At 40.5% G+C, this 21,212-nt stretch overlaps 1 protein-coding gene across 1 annotated transcript in view; it reads right to left on the bottom strand.

The window, feature by feature from the left end:
* fto (FTO alpha-ketoglutarate dependent dioxygenase) overlaps nt 1-21,212 on the bottom strand; it is a 321,431-nt gene that overhangs the window by 200,913 nt on the left and 99,306 nt on the right. The window lies entirely within an intron of this gene.

Here is a 21,212-nt window from a genome sequence, read left to right as displayed (position 1 = left end):
ATTTCAAAACCCCCTTCCCCTCCCCCTTTTCTGATGAAGGGTCTAGGCCCGAAACGTCAGCCTCTCTGCTCCTATGATGCTGCTTGGCCTGCTGTGTTCATCCAGCCCTGCACCTTGTTGTCTCGGATTCTCCAGCATCTGCAGTTCCTACTATCTCTGATACAGTACTGTGTTTGTTTTGAATCATAGCAAGTTATGTTTTAAAAAATTCAATGCAAGTCCAAGGAAAGAAGATAATTTAACAGTTTGATATTTAAAATCTTGGAAATGTCAGCTGTTTTTACAACAAGATGATATCTTTCAAAAATACTCTTTGGCCAGTGAAGTTATAACTTTATTGATGTTAGCAACAAATTCTTCAGCAGCCACTGACAGATTTCATTAATGTATTGACAGTACTAACCTTTTACCAATGGGATAAAACACTAACAATGCTTGACATTGCTTCGTGATAGGAAGTCTGAGGCTGGAAGTTCCCTCAGAACTGCTTGAGCTCTGTCACTCTAACATCCCCAGAAGTGGAGGAGATGTCCTGTGCACACACACTTATTAAAACAACCTTGGACGTTCCCAGCCTTAGAGAAATCACATGAGGATACTAAAGTCAAATATCCGATCCATCGACTCGCGTACAAGCATAAGAACTCATAACTTGTGCAGCTTGGCTTTTCATCTTTCCACTCAAAAATTTAACATCTATAATCAGCAACAAAAGGTGAAATCTTTAATATCAAACAACTAACAGTTTTCATATCTTAAAGCCTCATTGATGACGCTTTTGTTTATACAATGTTAAGATCCTCATAAAGACCAATAACTTTTAGAAAAATATTTGATGTTCCTGGGGCTAATTGGAAAAATCACGAGTCAAAATTCCAACTTTTATGATATTTACTGTAGTAAACAAATTAAAAGCTATATCGTCTAAACACTATTCAGTAGGTAAATTAAACTCTAAACTAGAAAAAATCTCCATTTTATCTCTAAACCAACAGAAAATCCCTCTCTGTGGCTATACTTTCTCTTAATTGTACATATTGTTATCTTTCTGTGGAATACCACATTGCTGCAAAGGAGAGGCTTGAGTGTTTCATTGATCCTGAGAGAAATGCCATCAGGAGTTCTCAACTGGCCACCCATGACAGTGAGGTTAGAGGGGAGGAACAAAACAAAGTGCGATCCAAAACAAGGCCTCAATGGCAAATCAAGTGGAAAATATTCATACGATATCAACAGTTCAACTGGGGATTAAGTTTTCAGCAGTAGGGCGGACCCCAGCTATCAAAGTTTCTTTGCCACTAGAACTGGAGCTTTCTTCTGTCAAGGACTGTGCATCTGCTAATGTCCAATAACATTCCTACGTTAAAAGATGTCCCACTCAAGACAACTGTCGAGAGGAATTCAACAACCCCCACACATAACATAAGCCCAACGGCAATTAGCAACAGCTAATGGGACAGGATTGAGAGATCTGGAAATCCCTAGCTTTGGATCAGCAGGTGTGAATTAATGACTCCTTCTTCCTAGTAAGACATGCTCACTCCACCAACCTCCTGGAATCTTCAACAACCAAACCACCCATTCAGGGAAAATTTCCAAATTTGGTGGTGGCACGATGGCTCAGTGGTTAGCACTGCTGCCTCACAGCACCAGGAATCCAGGTTCAATTCCACCCTCTGTGTGGAGTTTGCACTTTCTCCCCGTGTCTGCATGGGTTTCCTCTAGGTGGTCCGGTTTCCTCCCACATCCAAAAGATGTGCAAGCTAGGTGGATTGGCTATACTATATTGTCCAAAGTTTTCAGGATAGCAGACTAGGTGGGTTATGGGGGATGGGTTGGGGTGGGATGTTCTGGGCATCAATATGGACTCGTTGGGTTGAAGGGCCTGTTTCCACACTGTAGGGATTCTATGATTACATTGATCACTCTCATCGTGCCACTTAGCCCTATATTAAAGCGATATTCCTAAAACACAGCAATCTTACAAACTTCATATAAGTGCAACAATAACTTCCCTCCATGCAGTCTCATCTCACTATGATTGACAGATCTATGGACATCAATAAAGCTATTTTGATTGAGCTGCTGAACATCACAGTTAAATGGTTCACAAAGGGTCTCTTTACATGTTTTTGACTCCCTCTCAGGAATTGTAGTTGTATCTTGGAGAAGCTCAGGATTTAAGGGAAGCCCAAGTATCTAGCAATAAAAAAAGAGCATTCAATACAATCTGTTTAATTCAATCCAGCATGTAGCTGACAGAGTGAACAATATTCTGATAGAAAAAAAGACCTAAAATTAATGAAGTCACATTCTTGACCCAGAATTGTAATAAATTATGCAATGTGAAAAATTTGAAGATGAATTAGTGTCAAGAATCATGCTCAATATAAAGATATCAAACTCTAACTGTCAAATTTATTACTACTATTCTGTAATTATCTTCAGAGTCCCTCACTTACTTGGGAGAGGTCGGAGGCTAGGCACTGAGTGGTATGATGCACAGATAAGAAAACCATCAATTTTAAGTATATATGGCTGCTCAGAGAGCCAATCTTGGCTGTGTGTGTTGGGGTCGGGGGAGTGCACTGGCAAAAAGCAAGCTTGTGGAATAGGGGTGAAATCAGAAACAGGTTCAATTGTGATTGCTCCCATAGTCAAATAGACCTATGACTCTCACACATGAAACAAAGTTAATTGAGCTAGTGTAGTGCGAGTGGCATCGATAGATCTGTGCACTCTGTTACAAACTAACATCTTCAAAAGAAAGACAATAAGAAAAAAAACAAAAATGCACTCACATTCTTAAAATCAATGTCAAATTGCATATTATCTCCTACAGAATAGTCACATTTAACATTCCTTTCATGAACTCGTAAAAAGCATGACTTTTCAGTACAAATACCAATCCCATTAGTTTCCAGTAATTAACTGGTGATTATTATTAGCTGAGTACGTGCTGATTATGCCAAACATTACTCCTTCATCATGAACGGCAGCACAAATCAACAATATGAAGTACCACCCTACCTAGTTTTGTCTGACATGACAGCTACACATGACAATAAATTACTCAAAGTGAAAGAAGATCACAGTACAATTTCACAGTGTTAGGTTATAAAAATAGTACACAGCTTAAGTTCAAGACTGGAATCTTATTTGAAAGCCCAGCTCCCATGGTGCATGTTATCCTTTGAATTTCTTGAGGAGATTATGGTTATATTATCAGACCCACTATCTGCTGTTCTGTCACAAAAATCCACAGTGTAATCCTCAATAAGTTAGACTATCATATAAAAAGAAAAAACAGGCTCTGTTCACAATCTCAGGACAGAACAAATTGCCACTAGCCAATTAAGCACTTTTAAATCATAACCATTGTTGAGATGTAGTAAAAGTAGCAGCCTAGTTGCACACGGAAACACCTGACAGCAGCAATGTGATCAATGATCACTTGGTCTATTGTGGTGGGTTTTGTTAGAGGGAAAATGTTGGTCTAGACAATATGCATACTCCCCTGATCCTAAGAGCTCTTGCAGTGTAGTGGTAGTGACCCTACCTGTGGGCCAGAAGGTCTAGGTTCAGGTCACAGCTGCTCTGAAGGTTTGTCATAATATATCCAAACAGGTTTATTGAAAATAACCACAAATCTATCATTGAGGCTCTTAGTACCACCTGTCCCAGAGGTGTATCGTAACATGGATGTATAGGTTGATTCAAAAATGCTTACTTCCCTGATCATCTTTGGGTGTCATTATATCTTTTACATTCCCAAGAACAATTCCTTCAAACTTTCTGGATATGTCAAGTCATATGATAATGCTTTGATTGGTAAATTAGAGGCGGTTTAGATTATTAGAAAATTCATTCAGACTTTTTGTTCAATTATATGAAAAATGAAGTGGAGAATTATTTAAGTAATGCATAATAAGAAGGGCAAAAGAGTAGCAGTATTAGAAATTTGCATTTTTGTTCCAAATGGGTATTGATCAATTTGTAGATTTTGAGTTCGCATATGGTGAGTTCTTATTCTGGGGTAAACATCAGATGAGGCATTAAGGAAAGAGATAAATCCCAAGGCATGTATCTACGAGCAGTCAGTTTAGTAATTGCATTGAGGTCATAAATGCCAACCATTCATGTTTTATGTCGTCAGGATTCGGAGAAAGTGTCTGCTCTGTCTATTTCCACTTGGAAATCAACTTCTTTGGTTCTAACTTCTGAGTTACTGTATGCATGTATCCAAGGAATAGCTTTATCTGTCACCTCCGCTCCGTGTTTCATGTGAGTCACAGAACATCCAGTCTTTTCTGCATAGTCTGAAAGGTCAAAAGCAGTGGTCTAAACAGTGTTTTTTAATTTAATAATTCTCTTGTATTAAGTTTGCAGTGTTTTAGACCAGATTCAGAACAAGATATGCATAAAACAGTCACGAGTTATTAACTGGAAAGGGTAAACAGTATGAAAGAAAATCAGAGATATTTCTTATTCTGTTACTAGATAAATGAAACCCCAAAGATAATACTTAATGCAACTCAGAAAAATCACAACACAGTATATGAAACACGGAATGCTGTAAGACAGGAGCTTTTGTATCACTTTACATCTTTTAATTATTTTACCACACAATACAACGTTATCCAACAAGTGTTTCAATGTGTGTCATAGAGTGGGAACAGTACAAAAGACCCTTTCTTCGTTAAAGGTAGTGCCTAACTACATAATATTTTATTTCCCCTCCAAAAGCACCACCAGGCTACTTGTTACTCCTCAAATATTTGCAAGCCTTTGGAAAAAATAAGTAATTTGAAAATTTAAGCCATTGTGTCTTAGCAGTATGATTATGGGTTGACTTGAGGATCTGGGCATTTCATCAGATTTAGGATGAGGAGGAAAAATCAATTTGAATTAATTCAACCACAGATTATCAAATAAAGCAAAGAACTACAAGATGCTGAAGAGATTAAACAAAAACTAAAAGTGCTGTACAAATTCAGCAGGTTTGGCAGCATCTGTGGACAGAAAGCAGAGTGAATGTTTCAAGTCCAGTGACCCTTCTTTGGAACTGGTTATCAATCACTGATTATCTCAAGAGCAGAACAGACAGAAATCTCAGCCAAGGAACACTAAAATTTAACAGAATGGCTACATTATAGTTGGAAAGCCTCCACAGAAGAGAACTGGTTACGGGAGTTGGGGGTGCAGCTCGGCTGGTGCTGGTGGTATAGAATTTGCTATTGTATCTTACATGAAGGGATCCCTTCACTTGATACAAGTGACTTCTAGTAGAACCTCTCAACAAGTCAGTCCTTTAGGAATCTAACTCGTATCTCCCATGTATGAATGAATTAGCCGAGCTGATGATGGGAAATAAACCTACTAAGATAAAATTGCAATCAAAATGTTTACAGGTAAGCAACACAAGCAGTAGTTCACTTATCATCAAGAAGTCCTCTGATGCTTTGAGTATTTAATGGATTTGCTGATTTGTGTAAAATGCAGCTTCAACTTGATTTCTTTTATAAAGTTAATGACGAACGATGCAATAATGGCCTTCAAAAGTTGTTGCTGAGCTGACTTGGTTACTCAAGTGCATTGGGTTTGTATTCAAATTACAAGATTTCTTAAAGTTCTGCATGTTCATCAATCCTCATGTGAATGATACACTGTGACAGAACAGATCAGTTAGAAAGAAACCGAAAGTACAGATCAACACACTGACAGAAAACAGAAACAAAGAGTTGAACAAATTAAAAATTAGCAGAACTAGATGACTGAATTTTAAAAACGTGCAGATATTAGCTTGAAGCAAATACTAACGAATTTCATAGAAAGCACTAGTACAGCAAACTTGCTATTAATCGGTGCCCATGGGACCAGGAGTGTCGGTCGATCAAGAGGTCTACATAATCAATGTAAAAACACATACTAAGTAATAGAAACATAATGCAGGGGGTATACACATCACTGTTATACTTTATAAATAACTTAAATAATAATGCAACTGTGTCTTAAATAAAACTTACAGGCAGAGAGCTTCTCACTCGTACCCTCAACCAACTACTCAGACTTCATGGAGATGGCAATAATACAGTAAAATTTGTGATAACTGAGGTATCTAACTTTTAACAGTTTATCAAGAGTGCCGGTTCATAAGGTGGTAGTTAAAACAAAATTTTCCACATAAGGACTTAAGAAGCAGAAAAACATGCTGAAAGTTTCCTGTTGTTCCTCTGAAGTAATATCTAATTCCTTCTGTCACAATCTTTCATCATGTTTTTCTGTAATTCATAAACCTTTCCTAATACCATCTACATTTATTTTCCGAGATAGCAGGAACTGCAGATGCTGGAGAATCTGAGATAACAAGGTGTAACACAGCAGGCCAAGCAGCATCAGAGGAGCAGGAAGGCTGACGTTTCAGGCCTAGGCCCTTCTTCAGAAATGGGAGAGGGGAAGGGGGTTCTGAAATAAATAGGGAGAGGGGGGAGGCGGATAGAAGATGAATAGAGGAGAAGATAGGTGGAGAGGAGACAGACAGGTCAAAGAGGCGGGAATGGAGCCAGTAGAGGTGAGTGTAGGTGGGGAGGTAGGGAGGAGATAGGTCAGTCCAGGGAGGACGGACAGGTCAAGGGGGCAGGATGAGGTTAGTAGCTAGGAGACGGGGGTGGGACTTGGGGTGGGAGGAGGGGATAGGTGGGAGGAAGGACAGGTTAGGGAGGCAGGGATGAGCTGGGCTGGTTTTGGGATGCAGTAGGGGGAGGGGAGATTTTGAAGCTTGTGAAGTCTACATTGATAACCATTGGGTGGCAGGGTTCCCAAGCGGAATACGAGTTGCTGTTCCTGCAACCTTCGGGTAGCGTCGTTGTGGCACTGCAGGAGGCCCAGGATGGACATGTCGTCTGAGGAATGGGAGGGGGTGTTGAAATGGTTTGCGACTGGGAGGTGCAGTTGTTTAGTGCGAACCGGGCGTAGGTGTTCTGCAAAGAGGTCCCCGAACCTCCGCTTGGTTTCCACGATGTAGAGGAGGCCACAACGGGAACAGCGGATGCAGTATACCACATTAGCAGATGTGCAGGTGAACATCTGCTTGATGTGGCAAGTTTTCTTGGGGCCTGGGATGGGGGTGAAGGGGGAGGTGTAGGGGCAGGTGTAGCACTTCCTGCGGTTGCAGGGAGAAGTGCCGGGTGTAGGGTCTAGGCCCGAAACGTCAGCCTTCCTGCTCCTCTGATGCTGCTTGGCCTGCTGTGTTCATCCAGCTCTACACCTTGTTATCTTACATTTATTTTCCATTGAGTCTCAAAGAATTTTTACAATACCTACAACTTCCCCAGATGCAGTACATACAACGTTTCACCTGCCAAGCTCCAGCCTAAAAATCCTTCCAGATCATGTTTCTTTGGACTTTATGAAACGGGGTAATATTAACCAAATATTAAACATAATTGTTAAACAAACATGATCAACAACGGTACTAGTTTATCAAGTTGCACATGATGACAGAATTCAACCCTTCACAAACTTAATAATTCCACACTATTCTCCAAAAAAACCAAAAGCACATTTCGAGTTGTGCTACAAAACAAGGCAGCCCATGCTGCTGGCTCCACATGAATTATCCAGGAAGATGGAACTTCAAACCCAATGCTGGAGTCTTCCAAAACTGTCCCTAACTATGAGTTAGAATCAGACACTTCAGAGGATATCAACTCATATCTCTTAATATTTAGGTAGGAAATGTTAGTGAGATTAAAACCTGCCCTAAACCCTAGCTAACTAATAAACTGACCTCCCCCTCAATTTACCACTGACTCCTCCATGCAAATGACTAGACCTCAAGCACCCATTGGTACCCAGATCCACCCACTGACCCAACACCTCATGAACACCCAACACCACCATTTCAACAACAACAGACACTCAGACACCCAAGGTTATTCCTATCTTCCCACCATGGGCTTCCCAGACCTGCCTCCTGCCCATGCTGTCCTATTTGCAACTCCCACACCAGTCCAAATGCACCCACCTCTACTCTCCTCCTAACCTATCAAGCTCTCACCCATGTACCTGCCAGCTTACAACTTACCACCTGGCATGCTACATCTTCCACATCCCACTTTCTAAATAACCTGCCACCCTAGCTTCTCAACCACCTGGCACCTGTTCCCTCCAAGGATCTCCAACCATGGCCCTCTGCTCCCACACAATTACCAACCTGTCCCTTCACTTAACTTACACACTTAGCTTCTCTCAACAGCTGCCAAAGTAGCTTTAAGTCCTATGCACATGAATACAGCAGCTACATTGTAAAGATAGGGTGTGGAATGGACAACCTCAAGTTTTGTTGAGATGGAAAAGGTACAATGCAGAAAATATTATTTCTGTTCACAAATGACAGGTCCCAGCTTGCTAATTTATATAGTTTCTAGAATGTATGTGAGCCACCTGATAATCTTAACTTGGTTGTTAACAGAATTGTGATTGCTTAGCAAGTGTTGTCCAGTCACAAAAGCACATTTAAATTTGGACTCGAGTTTTGCAAATATGTCTGGTTGAGTAGGGTCATTATTCTTACTTTTACGAATAGCCAAACTGCCATGCTATTTGATAATGATCCACCAGTGGTTGGCATGTACAGCCTTCCTACCTGGCATTACACTGGCACTGATATTCATATACCACAATACTCATATTGTGCTATTCAGAACATCTTTTTAACTAGATGACAACATCCTGTTGATGGAGAAAAGTATTCATGTTACTAATGTGCAGTAACTATGTTAAATGCCTAGCTTCATGTTGCTTAATGTTTTGAGACACCTGACCCTTGCAGTAATTTGAGGTAGAGTATGGACTTTTTAGGACTGTAATTGGGAGTTTTAGGCTTATTCATGAGTAAACACAATATATAGCAAGATTTGGTCTGATTGAGGTCGTTGTTATCCCACTGGATAGCTTTTATACACCATAATTTTGTATCAAGCTTGCATGATGAGCAAATGGCTGGGCACTATTGATGAAGTTGCCAATAGGCCAATGTTATGACATGTAGCAATGTAAGAATCCTAATTTTATGCTCCTGACTGGTGAAGGTAGGCTTGTGATAGACAGTCATAGAGAATCCATTCGTGCATTTTCCTAATTAGGCACACCAAGGAAAGGGAGTTTGGCTGATTACACCATTTCAAAAATGAATTTGGATGCAGGATCAAGCCCATTAAGTTGGGCAAGGAAGTTCTAGCATGTGGCTTAAGATTGAAATATAACAAACATATGATTGATGCATCAGAAAATGCAAGGAGTAGAAGGTTAAGTCACAGATCACAAGTTGATTCACAGATTGTTGAGACAAAAAATTTAGAGTCAGGAAAAGATTTCTTCAATTCCTAATGGAGCAATAACTTGAACAAAACATTTTTTAAATTCAGAATTGCACTCTGGATAGAGAATTTCTGAAGAAGGGCCCCAACCCGAACCTTCCTGCTCCTCTAATGCTGCCTGGCCTGCTGTGTTCCTCCAGCTCCGCACTGTGTCATCTCTGACTCCAGCATCAGCAGTTCTTACCATCTCTGAGGGAATTTCAATGTTGTGTGGCACTATCACTATGCTAAATAGGGCACACCTCAAGCAGATCTAGCAAATCAAAGACTGGGCATCCAGGAGGCGCTGCAGACCACCAGCAGCAGCAGATTTATAGTCCAGCACAATCTGCAACCTCATGGCCCAGTATATCCTCCATTTAGCTTTTACCACCAAGCAAGGGGATAAACCCTGGATCAAAGGAGATTGTAGGAGGGCATGCCAGGAGCAGCACCAGGCACACCTAAAAATGAGGCATCATCGTTAAAGCTACCAAACAGGGCAATGCCAAACAGCATAAGCAACAAGTGCTATAGTAAGTGATCCCACAACCAATATATCGGATCTTAGCTCTGCAGATCAAAGTCACATCCAGTCGTGAATGGTGGTGGACAACTAAACAATTCACCGGAAGAGGCTACACCATTAATATCCCCAACCTCAACAATGGAACAGTCCAACACATCAGTTCCAAAAATAAGACCTAAGTATTTACAGCAACCTTCAGCCAGAAGTACTGAGTGGATCACACGTCTTGGCCTCCTCCAGTGGTCCCCAGCATCATAGATACCAGTCTTTTGCCAATTTGATTCATTCCACCTGATATTAAGAAATAGTTGGAGGCACTGGATAATGCAATGACTATGACCTAACAACATTCCAGCAATAGTGCTGAAAACTTGTGCTCCAGAATTTGCTGCACCCCTAGCCAAGCTCTTCCAGTACAGTTACTATATTGGCATCCAGCCAACACTGTGGCAAAATTACCTAGGTACGTCCTATACACAAAAAGCAGGACAAATCCAACCCAGGTAATTACGGCCCTTTCAGTCTACTCTCCAGCATCAGCAAAGTAATGGAAGGTGTCATCAACAGTCCAATCAGGCAACATCTGCTCAAAATTAAAATTCTTACTCACGCTCAATTTGGAATCCGATGGGCCACTCATCTCCTGACCTCATAACATCCTTGGTTCATGCATGGAGGAAGGAGCTAAATTCCAGAGATGAGGTGACGGTGACAGCCCTTGACAGTAAGGCTGCATTTGACCAAGTGTGGCATAAAGGACCCCTAGCAAAACTGGAATCAATGGGTATAGAGGGCAAACACTCCATTTGTTGCAGTCATACCTGACACAGGGGAAGATTGTTGTGGCTGTTGGTCAGTTATCTCAGCACCAGGACAACCCTGCAGGAGTTCCTCAGGTTAGTGTCCTAGGCCCAACCATCTACAGCTGCTTCATCAATGGCCTTCCCTTCATCAAGAGGTCAGAACTGGGGAAGTTCACTGATGATTGTTCAGCGCCATTCGCGACTTCTCAGACAATGAAGCTGTCCATGTTCAAATGTAACAACATCTGGACAATATGTAGGCTTGGGCTGACAAGTGGCAAGTAACATTCATGCCACACTAATGCCAGGCATCGACCATCTCCAATAAGAGACAATCTAATCACCGCTCCTTGACATTCAATGGTGAATCATGAGGGGCATAGTTAAGGTGGATAGATGAATACAATTCAATTAATTAACTTAAGGTGGATAGCTATAGTCTTTTCCCCAGGTTAGGGGAGTCCAAATCTACAGGGCATAGTTTCAAGGTGAGAGGGGAAATCTTTAAAGGGGACTTGAGGGACATATTTTTCAACAATAGTTGGTGTATATATGGAACAAGCTGCCAGAGGAAGTGGTAGAGGCGGGTCTGATTATAATATTTAAAAGACATTTGGACAGATATACGGATAGGAAAGGTTTAGAGACATATAGGCCATGGACATATTGGCATGGACGAGTTGTGCCAAAGGCCTGTTTCCATGCCATATGCCCCTATGATTGTAATCCCCCACTATCAGCATCTGAGGGGTTAACATTGAACAGAAACTCAACTGGACTCACCATATAAACACAGTGGCTACAAGAGCAGGTCACAAGCTAGGAATACTACGGCAGGTAACTCACCTCCCGATTCCCCAAAGTCTGTCCACCATCTACAAAGTACAAGTCAGGAATGTGATGGAACACTCCCCACTTGTCTGGATGGGTGAAACTTGAACAATACTCAAGGACAAAGCAGCCCACTTGATTGGCACCACATCCACAAACATCCACTCCCTCCATTATCGGCGCTCAGTTACAGCGGTGTATACTATCTGGAGGATGCACTGCAGAAATTCACGAAAGATCCTTAGACAGCACCTTTCAAACCACTACCACTTCTACTTAGAAGAACAAGGCAGCAGATACATGGAAACACCAACACCCTCAATCTCCTGTCCAACTCACTCACTAAACTGACTTGGAAATATATCGCTGTTTTTCACTGTCGCTGGGTCAAAACCCTGGAATTCCCTCCCTAAGGGCATTGTCAGTCTACTTACAGCACATGGACTGCAGCAGCTCAAGAATGCGGCTCATCACCACCATCTGAAGGGCAACTAAGGATGGGCGATAAATGCTGTCTAGTCAGTGAGGCCCATGTACCACCAATGAGTAAATAGAAAAAAAGAACAGAATTGCTGTCGGGTCATAACTGTAACCATGGGACCAATTTTAACCTAACCAGTATCAAGCAACTTACAGGACTGGGTGCAATGCTGATTCTATACTCTAAGCAACTTTATTTTACATTGAGGTCCCAATGAAGGAGGTATCTACCTGGTCAAGAATTTAGATTTTAATTATCCCCTAAACTTTCAATCTTTTTACCCATAAAGCCCTCAAGCACAGCATCACCTCTAAGAAATCAATCTGAGATAGAGCATCTCACTCAAACAATGCATATTCCATGCCATGTGAACTGTGGCATGCTATTGGTGACCTTTGGTGTGTCAACGCTGACACATTCTTTTTATTCTTTCATGTGGTGTAAGCGTAATAGGAAAAGCCAGCGTTTGTTGCCCCTCTTTAACTGCTCTAGAAAAATGGCGGTTAGCTGTCTTCTGGAACCACTGCAGTGCATCTGGTGCAGATTTATTGGGTGGCACGGTGGCACAGTGGTTAACACTGCTGCCTCACAGCACCAGGGACCCGGGTTCAATTCCAGCCTTGGGCGACTGTCTGTGTGGAGTTTGCACATTCTCCCAGTGTCTGCGTGGGTTTCCTCCGGGTGCTCCGGTTTCCTCCCACTGTCCAAAGATGTGCAGGTTAGGTGGATTGGCCGTGCTAAATTGTTCGTAGTGTTCAGGGAGGTGTAGATTAGGTGGGTTATAGGGGGATGGGTCTGGGTGGGATGCTCCGAGGTTTGGTGTGGACTTGTTGGGCCGAAGGGCCTGTTTCCACACTGTAGGGATCCTATTCTATGATACACCGGCTGTACTATTAGGAAGGAAGTTCTAGAATTTTGATTCAGTGACAGTTAGAAGTGGCAATTTAGTTTTTGTTAAAATGGTGTGTTGCTTGGAGGGAAATTTGCAGGGTGGTGACACTCTCACTTTTGGTCCCCTGTCCTAAATAATACCCAATAAATGTAATAGTGCTGTTGATTACATCTTTCATCACCTTACTGATGACTGGGAGTAAATTGATCAAACAGTAACTGACCAGGTTGGATTTGTCCTGCTTTTTGCATTTAGGAGTAATGTTGACAATTTTTTACATCGTCAGGTATCAATGCCAGTGTTGTAGCTATACTGTTATAGCTTGGTGACAGGCACAGCTAGCTTTGGACGACAAGTCTTCAGAACTATTACCAAGATTTCTTTGGGACCCATAGCACCTTCAATCATTTCTTTATATCATGCAAAGTGAGTCGATTTGGACAAAGCCCACAGATATTCCCAAAGGGAACTTTGCAGGATCAACAGTGTTGGGTGTGTTGTTATTGTTTCTGGTGCCTGGGTCAATGCAGGGTTATCCACCTGTATTTTTTTAATTCTTGACTTTTCTGTAGGCCATTAATTAGGAGAATGCTTTGGGTCTGAAGTCACATTTTGGCCAGAGCAGGAAAAGGTGGCAGATTTGGAATGAGCTGCCAAAGGAATTGGTTGAGGCATTTTGATGGGTATATGATTAGGAAAGGTTTAGGAGGGATATGGGCTAAATGCTGGCAAATGGGATTAGATTAATTTAGGATATCTTTTCGGCATGGATGAGTTGGACCGAGGGGTCTGTTTCCATGTTGTACAGCTCTGTGACTCTATTTCCTTCCTCAGAAGATCTTAGTGAACCAGAACCTGCTTTTACAATAATTGACAATAGTTTCGTCATCACCATTACGTAAGCTATCTTAAAATTTCTGAATTATTAATCAATTGAATGTTGTTAGTTAATTAATTGAATTGTATTCATTAATCCAATTTAAATTCTAATTGTTGCCATGGAGGGAATCCAACCCACATTCCCAGTGCTTCAGCCTGGGCCTCTGGGTTAAGAATCCAGTTAAGGTACTACCACACTACCATCTTCTAGATTTGATACAGTATGACAAACCAACAATGAATTTCAGTTAGTGGTCAAGTGTGATTGTTCACACATGACACTGAAGGTGGCTGTCCACAAAAATCCAGTGATATTTGTGATATGGATTCCCCTTTTTGATTTCTAAGTATCCAATGATATTGTTAAGCAACCAATCATAGTGCAGTGTCCTTTCTGGAATGGATAGAATCACCGACAATAAATGTTATCTGCCCCTTTAATCGTGCATTTGATGTACCTTCATGTCGCTGCAGGTTTGGTTTGCTCAGTTGGCTGGTTTGCAACGTAGAGTAACATTAACAACATGGGTTCAACTCCTGCACCTGCTGAGGTTACCATGAAGTGCTCTCCTTCTCAACCTCTCCACTTGTTAGAGGTGTGGTGACCCTTAGGTTAAACCACCACTAGTTGTCTTTTTCTGGTGAGACAGCAGTTTTATGGCCCACCAAGACTTCGGCGATTTTACCTTTACATGTTGCTGTCTGATAATTCAGTGATAATAGTAAATTGATTTCAGCAGACTTTGAGAGACAGTTATGTTTTCTGGTAACCAACCAAATTGGTTTGACAGGCTTCATCTTGATCTTATTCAGCCAAAGGCAAAAGATGGAAAGAAAATTCTCAGCAGGTTGTTGCAAAAACTAGTTTGAAGGCAGCACCTACTGAAAAGAAATTATAAGCTAAGAAAACCAATAGAAGAAAACACAAATAAACTAATGTTTTAAACCTTTTTTAACCTGTATAATGTCCTGACTAAGTAGATAGGAAGACAGCTGCTACCTACAGAAAATTGTGCGGCCTCAATTCTGATTCCTCCCTGAGTATAGCTGAGATCGCAAACATATTCCACAGGGGATTACTCATTGTAACATTTTGTGATGCAGTACACTGATACAATGGCACATCTCATCGCTACGCTGCCCTTGAGAAGTTCTAACATTTTTCCATGGAAAAATACATTGAATATGAACTAAAACTATCAGATTGCAAGAATATAGAAAGAGATCTTTGAATAATTTAAATAGATCTGTTAAACAGATCCCAAGTTTTGTGCAGAAATTGATGGGGTAGTTTTATTTACATTTTTATAATATGCATTACCTTTATAATGGATATGACAGATGGTTGTTTTATGGGGATTTTTCCTCTCATCTTTATTATGACTCAGTATGAAATAATCAGTAAGCTCAAAATTTATAAAGCTAAAAGTATAAGAACAAGTGCAAGTGTATTTCTGTAGCACGCTAGAAAAAAATGCCAACACATAAACACAATATTTTTTCATTTTACCTTCCTGCCAGAGAGATGCTGCAACTAGCTTCAGTATTTAGAAGTGTCTTGGTGAGATGATATTATTGAGGCAGCCAACGAAGGACAGACAAAGACAGTTTAATTAAGTTCCTTGGTACAACTTTATCGGAAGCTTCAGGCATCAGGATTAAAACTAGTGCAAAAGTGCACTTGACACTAAATGGCAGCAGAAAAAGAAGATACTCTTGACAGCAAGTTCTCCCATTTACACTGGCGTCAGGTTGGTTACAGGTGAATAGAAGCAATAAAACCATCACAGCAAGGGAGGTGGGGAGGTGAGCAAAGTTCAGGGAACAATCATTTATCTTGTATTGACTTCTGGAGACTTTGTCCCAGATAAATTACTAAACAAAATGACAATGTTCCACTTTCTGCCCGTAAGAAAAGATGTGCCACTGTCTTTGTTTTACTGTTGTGTTTCGCTTTAGAAACATGTCACAGTGGATCTTTCCAAACATGAAAATCTAAAAGTTTTATCAGTATGACTTAGAGATGGTAAAGGTATTACCTACTTGCTTTGCTGCAGCATGATTTGAAGTCAAAGGGTCAGAACCAAGCACAATTGGACCATTTGGTTTTATCCCAGGTAACCTTCTTTCTCTCATAATTGAACCTGCTCAATTCACTCAGAGATTCTGTCAGTCATAGCTATTGTCTGTCATTACTGCAAAATGCTCCTTGTCACAAAACATTGACAGAACTGCTGCTGCCACAAGACTCTGAAGAACTCTGGGCACCCAGCATATAGTGTTGCCGAAAATGAGCCCGAGTCCATTCTCCAGGCACCATGTTCCAGTACAAAATTAATGATGTTCGAAGCTGTGGCCTAGCAGGTGAAAATGTGCTGCAACAATTATTCTAATGCAGGAATACCAGAGCACCAAATGTTGCTGTCAAGGAATGGTTTAATTACCCTGGCACCCATGCCACTTATAATCACCTGTCATTAGTAACAATGCTCGCATCTGTTTACACGTTCTGTCAGAAATGCCAGTCTGCCTCAGCCTAAAGAGGAGACAGATTTCTTAATGACAGAATGTGAAGTTAAAGGTCTCCTCATTGTTTCTGACTAGTACAGGATTGAACCGAAGCCAGAAGTTCTCTTTTCATCAATGCTAATTATATAAATGATGAAATCCAAACTGGCCTCTGTTACTTACTATACTGCTTATTTGGCTTCTTCCTAATACCTTTATCTAGTTTACATGGTGCAATTGTTCAAAACAGAATAGAATAGATATTTCAAAATTCTAAATCATGTACTTTCAATGGTACAGTAGATCTGCTTTTGCTTTACTGTTTTATGAAAAGGTGCTACATAAAAATCTACTATGCAAAGTAGAAGCTCTTGGTTTAGCAGATTAAATATCAGTATAGATTTTAAAAATGGCTGACTGGCAGAAAACAGAGAGTTATGCATAAATTGGACTTTATCTGTTTGGCAGGATGTGATGAATGGAATCCAACAGGGGTCTAAGCTAGGGTCTAAGCTTATTACAATTTATATCCTTTACTTACATGAGGGGATAGAAGGCATGGCAGCTAAATTTGCAGATGAATTCAGATAGGCAGGAAAGTAAGTTCTGAACAGGACATAAGAAGATTGCAGACAGATATAGATAGGTTGAGTGAGTGGGTAAAAATCTGGCATATGATGTACAATGTGGAAAATGTGAAGTTGTTCACTTTTGTGGGATGATTTAAAAAACAAAATATTACTTTAACTGAGAACTACTGCAGAATTTCAAGGTGCAGAAGGATCTTGGTGTTTAGGTTTTCTAGTTCATGAGTCACAAAAGTTAATATGCAGGTGCAGCTAGTAATTAGGAATGGCAATGACATGTTATCCTTCATTACAAGAGGGATTGAATATAAAACTAAGGATGTTTGCTACATGCAGTTAGTGTAAGTTTACTAGCCTGATACCAGACAGGGAATGAGGGGTTTGCCATATGAGGAAAGGTTGAACCAACTGGGCTCATTTCCATTGGAATTTAGAAGAGCAAGGGATGATGTCATGAAAAGTATATAAGATCCTGAATGGTCTTAAAAAGCTGAAGTGGAAAGGATGTTCCCTCTTATGGATTCTTGTCCGGAACTATTGAGCACTGTTTTAAAATTAGGGGTCAGGCTTTCAGGACAGAGATAAGGAGAATTCTTTTCTCTCTCAGATAGTTGTACGACTTTGGAACAACCTGCCTCAGAAGGGTGCAGGGTGGGGTTATTGAAATATTTAAAGCAGAGGCCGACAGGTTCTTTTTAGGGAAGAGAATCAGAAGACACTCGAAACAAAAACAGACCAGCAATGATCTTTTTCAATGTCAGAGCAATCGTAAAGAGCTAAATGGCTTCTGCTTTTAATTTGTATGTTCATAAAATGTGCTCCATATTCTAATTGTGTTCCAGTACTTAAGATTTAAAACCTCTATTAACTGCTGTTCCTTACGCACATATACTGCAACTATTAAAAAAATTGTTGCAATCCAATCAAAACTGTATTTACAAAAATGGTCAAGTATAGTAAACACTTATTTCACAACAAGCTTTACAAATGAAGAGTTTTTTGAAGGTTTTGATTTATGTCCCACAAAGAAACTATGAGATGAATAACTGGCCAGTTAGTCAATCTGTTTTTCAGCCATATTGGTTGAGAAAGAATATTAGCCTGACCTGGATTATGAGAACCTCCAGCACTCTTCCAACAATGTCATTGGATCTTCAATATCTTCCTAATTCAACAAAACTACATCAGGGCATAGCAAGATATTCAAACAACATCACCTTGAACAACAAGAATGCCTTCAGTTTTACGTGTGAGTGCTCAAACTTTGACATGCCTACAACTTCATAATCCAGCTGTAAGCATAGTATCAAATGAGCGAGTAGAGGAAAATAAATGTTAGATTACATTTGAGATGTACTGAAAAGTAACATCAACAATGTTCTGGGAACAGGTCATCCTCTCAGAGTTACAATCATGAAGTAGTGTTTATGGATAGCGGCAGTAAATGAAAATAAAAATGCACTCCATTTTATAGATTAAGTATTTTAAGGAAGACATTAACAGTTTTTTTCTTTCAAATGTTCCAATGAACATGACTGCTTTCAAATTTCTTCAACTGCATACACATATTGTTTAAAAGAGTTGAAACCACGGCTTCAGACAGACAGAAACATGTGTAAAACAGCACACTTCAGTTACAACTGAGCAGCAATGCAAAGTTATTGAAATAGTAATAGGAACATAACAGTCATAGTCATAGAGTCATACAGCATATAAGAACATAAGAAACACAATCAGGAATAGGCTATTCAGCCTTTAGGTCTACTCTGCCATTCACTAAGATCAGGGCTGATCGTCTACTTCAACTCCATTTTCCTGCACTATCTCCATAACTCTTGATGTTCCTACTACATACAAATCTATCAAACTCAGTATTGAACATAATTAACAAATGATTCCCTCGAGCCCTCTGGGACAGAGAATTGCAAAGATTTTCCATAGTACGTGTGAAGAATTTCCTCCTCATTTTAATCCTAAATGGTCAGCCCTTATTCTGAGACTGTGTTCTTTAATGTAAACAGAGACTACAACGGCACATTTATTAGATAGTAACTTGACTTGCACGGCCCACCATGTTCAAAAGAACACTGAGAAAGATCGGCTGCAGCAAATATTAAGGCGCCTTTGAAATTATCTAACCCTAGTAAACCAGTCAGCATCAATGTTATTTCATCAGGTTAGATGACAAAAAAGTGGGCTTCCAAATAGTTTGAGGAAAACACAAAGTTTTGCAAAACTCCAAACGCTGGAGTTTTGTTGCACTGCAGTGCTTCAGCATTGAATCAGCACTTCACATTCTTTGCCTTTCCTAAAGGACAATGTACTTTTTCACTTTAGGTCTTTGGGATTTGCAAAGAAATCAGAAGTATTAAGAATTAAAGTGTCTGCTTTAGTTTGGGCATGCCTTTCTGGTGGTGGAATAGGGCATAGAGAGATGAATAAAGCAACAGGTACGGGTTAATGCGTTAATCTGCACCAGATTCCCCATTCCATATAGAACACCCTGGGGCACTTATTACATCTATGAGTATACACAACAATTTTCAAATTTGTCTTTCAATGCAGCAAAGTATGAGTTTAAGAACTCGAATAGAGTGCTGCTTTTGATCCATGACATTCTATTTAAGAAAGTGGGCTTTTGCACGCATTAATGTTGATCTTTGAATCAGTTATATTGCTTCTTTCAATTAATTCATGTAGCAACATGAAGTAAACATGTTTTGTGGTATAAACATTGTTTTGTCCAAATTACTTTTTCTTCCTCGTACCTTTGACTAAAACTTAGTTAAGGGGTCAGCATGGCACCATGCCTTAGTGGCACTAGGACATGAGCGAAATTGATATGGTGGGATATGTTATCTTTTTAATCCTTAAATCATTTTGGGAGGTATAATTTTATGATTCTTTGCATACGTTTTATGTCAGGTACACTAGAAATTTGGCCAATTGCTGCCTACATTTTCCCAAATATTACACAAAATTATGAACTACAAATCCATATATTTGTAGTATGTGTGGTGTGACAGCAAAGTTTCTCATCAGCAACACAGATTTGTAAGATAACCCCCTTCAATTTTATTACTGGCCTCCCCAAGTAGCTGTCCACCTGGGAAATTCATTGCTCGAGTAAGGAATGCTGAAGGTAATAGAAGACCATATAGCCAGTTATTAACTATTCCACTAACCCAAGAGTTCTTCCTACAAATCAGAATTATCTTCGAAGGTCTCTAATGCCTGTGTCACTACCATCATCTCTGGAAAATGTATTTTCAACATTTGACACTTTCTGAGTAAACTAATTAATACAACTGTTGATTTTAACTTTACTTTTTACTGAATTCATTCCAAGTAAGTTGAAGTGCATGAAAAATGATACCGTTCCAAATGCAGATATTTTGAGAAACTCCATCCTCATCCCCCTAGTCTTCCAATGTGTCCCCCTGGAATATTTTCTATTGTGTAGCCAACCATTGTACTTAGGATTTCTATTGTTGTTAGCTTAAATAAAAGTATTTCACATGTACTTGTCAAATAACCATCTGACGAATCAAATAAACAGAATTACAGAGAGTCACATAATCCATTTTATCTTGCCAGACAGGGTCTTTCACCTCTAATCCATACCAGTTGCTCTTTTCTTAAATTATTACCGTGTAGATGAGCCCAGCCCAGTGAATGGCTCTTTGATTCTTGGGTCAACTATTAACAGCCAGGCTTGCGATTATATCGGAGACAACAAGGTGCAGGGCTGGATGAACACAGCAGGCCAAGCAGCATCATAGGAGCAGAGAGGCTGACGTTTCGGGCCTAGACCCTTCATCAGAAAAGGGGGAGGGGAAGGGGGTTCTGAAATAAATAGGAAGAGAGTGGGAGGCGGATAGAAGAGGGATAGAGGAGAGGATAGGTGGAGAGGAAACAGACAGGTCGAAGAGGCGGGGATGGAGCCAGTAAAGGTGAGTGTAGGTAGGGAGTTAGGAAGGGGATAGGTCAGTCCAGGGAGGACGGACAGGTCAAGGGGGCAGGATGAGGTTGGTCGGTCGGAGATGGAGGTGCGGCTTGAGGTGGGAGGAGGGGATAGGTGGGAGGAAGAACAGGTTAGGGAGGCAGGGACGAGCTGGACTGGTTTTGGGATGCGGTAGGGGGAGGGGAGATTTTGAAACTTGTGAAATCCACATTGATACCATTGGGCTGCAGGATTCCCAAGCGGAATATGAGTTGCTGTTCCTGCAACCTTCGGGTGGCTTCGTTGTGGCACTGCAGGAGGCCCAGGATGGACATGTCGTCTGAGGAATGGGAGGGGGGAGTTGAAATGGTTCGCGACTGGGAGGTGCAGTTGTTTATTG

The sequence above is a fragment of the Rhincodon typus genome, chromosome 15 (genome assembly GCF_021869965.1).
Source record: "Rhincodon typus isolate 14 chromosome 15, sRhiTyp1.1, whole genome shotgun sequence".
Classification (NCBI taxonomy): Eukaryota; Metazoa; Chordata; class Chondrichthyes; order Orectolobiformes; family Rhincodontidae; genus Rhincodon; species Rhincodon typus.
This window is presented reverse-complemented; position numbering and strand designations above follow the sequence as displayed.